A 2219-nucleotide genomic window follows, 5' to 3' on the forward strand; every position below is an offset into this window, starting at 1 on the left:
GGGGGCTGCTAACCCAGCCCCTTCTCTAGGTTAGCCTGCCCAAATGTCTTTCCCCTGTTGGACCCAAGGGCCCAATGACTCACGCTCCCTCAGGTGGCAGTGGACAGGGCACAGCTTGATGGGGTCTCCTCTGCTGGAGCACCTCTCCCGGCCTCTCCCGTGTTGCTGGGCTCCTCCCCACCCTGTGCCCCGCTCTGGGCACTGAGGGCTCAGCTCCTCTCAGCTGCTGGCTCCTGGGTTCTGGGCTTCATGCTGCAACACTACTATTTCCCCATGCCCTGGCTCAGCATTGAGGGCTCTCTTAGCACAGGCTGGGCCCTTCAGGCTCCAGCCAGCCGTCCTCACACTGGGTGGTTTACCCAAGCAGCCTCTGCTGCTTCCTGGCTCCCAAGGCTCGGGCCCATGTGCCACCCTGCGCACTGTGGGACCTGGCCACTTGCTGGGAGATGGGGCCTGAGCTGCCTCACTGCAGCCCCAAGGCCTTTGCCCTGTGCGCTGCCCCATGTACTGTGTGGCCCACTGGCCCTGCTGGGGTTGCAGGCTCAAGCCACTGCTTGCGGTTCCCAAAGGCTAGGCTCTAGATAAAAAGCAACAAAGCCCTGCCCCTTTCCTGATGGGCTTTATTTCTCCTGCTGCCTCCTGATTGGTGGATGGGCTCCACCAATGAAAACAGCAAGATCTCAAGCCTAGGACTCAACCCAAGCTCTGAAAGGTGAGCTTGCTACATTCAGATGGAATTCCATCAATTCCAGGGGCTTTGTTGCTTTTTATCTTTTCAGTAGCGGTGAAGTTTTCTTCCAGTGCAGGATGCATATCTAGCTTCTCCTTAACAGGCAGTTGTTTGACTCAGTTGATGGAAGACGCATGCACTATGCGTTCAGCACTAAAGAGAGTTTGAAAGCTCTCAGACCATCAGTCCATGACAGAGTCTTTGTCAATGTGTAGGGTCCAGCTGTCCAGAGCTCCTCAGCGAGCTTTGGGTCTGGAAGCTGGGGCCATAGGCAGATTTTAGTGCTTCATAACAGCTTCTGGTGTCTCCATTATCAGCATATAGTTGCATTCCTTCTGCAAGATTAGTCCACTATTCATTTTGGAGGTCACGCAATTTCCACTGAAGGGTGTTACATGCCTGGCAGTAAGCCACCTCTCTCTCTCGGTAGTAAGCTGTACTAGAAGGGTTTGATGAGTGGTCCTTTTTTTTTGTGAGCAGGGCATGGGCAATTGGTACCTCCAAATCTAGGGGGGCACCAGATTGCCGACCGGGGGGATGGGGGGGTTCCCTCAGCAGCTAATTGCTAAGCTCAGAACTACCAGTGGCAAAACCGGAAGTGCGCTTCCACCTGCACTTCTGGTTTCACAACTGATTGATTTTGCATGTGCACTCCCTATGCGTTGCCAATGAAGCAGGGCTTGGATGTCTGTGTCATTTTCATCAAACCAGTCTTGGTTTCTCTTAGAACTGAACCCAAAGATGTCCTTGGTGGTCTCCAAGACTACTGTCTTGTTGTGTTCCCAGAGTCCATCGGGTGAGGTGTCTGCAGTATGGGCTTGGCTTTCAAGCTTTGACTGAAGTGTTGTTTGAAATTTTTGTTGGCAAGATTGATTTTGCAGCTTGAAAACATCAAATTCCTTTGGGGGGCTGCCTCTGTGCTTGAGCTGAGGCTTGAAGTGGAAAGACAACTTTGAGCAAATGAGTTGGTGGTCAGTATAGCAGTCAGCACTTGGCATGACTAGTGTGTAGGACATTCTCAAGATCATGCTGATGCACCAAGATGTGATCTATCGGGTGCCAATGAGTGGAGTGAGGATGCATCCAAGTGGCTTTATAATGGTTTTTCTGCTGGAACTGGGTGGCAGTTATTGCCATCTGCGTTTCTGCACAGAATTCCAGAAAAAGCATCCATTGTCATTATAGTTTCCCAATCCATGTTTTCCGAGCACACCTTTCCATGCTATATAGTCACTGCCAGCTCTTGTGTTAAAACTGCCCATAATGATGATCCTATTGTCGGATGGTATTTTCTGGATGAGATTGTGGAGGTCAGTATAGAACTTAAGTTTCTCAGCTATGTCTGCCAGAAGGGTTGGAGCATACACACTGATAATGGTGGCATGCTTCTGGTCATACAAAGGAAGGCATAGGGACATGATGTGGTCAGAAAGACTGACTGGTAAGCTTTGTAGCCTGGAAGCAATGGAGTTCCCTATCATGAAGCCAA

The sequence above is a fragment of the Alligator sinensis genome, unplaced genomic scaffold (genome assembly GCF_000455745.1).
Source record: "Alligator sinensis unplaced genomic scaffold, ASM45574v1 scaffold895_1, whole genome shotgun sequence".
Lineage (NCBI taxonomy): Eukaryota > Metazoa > Chordata > Crocodylia > Alligatoridae > Alligator > Alligator sinensis.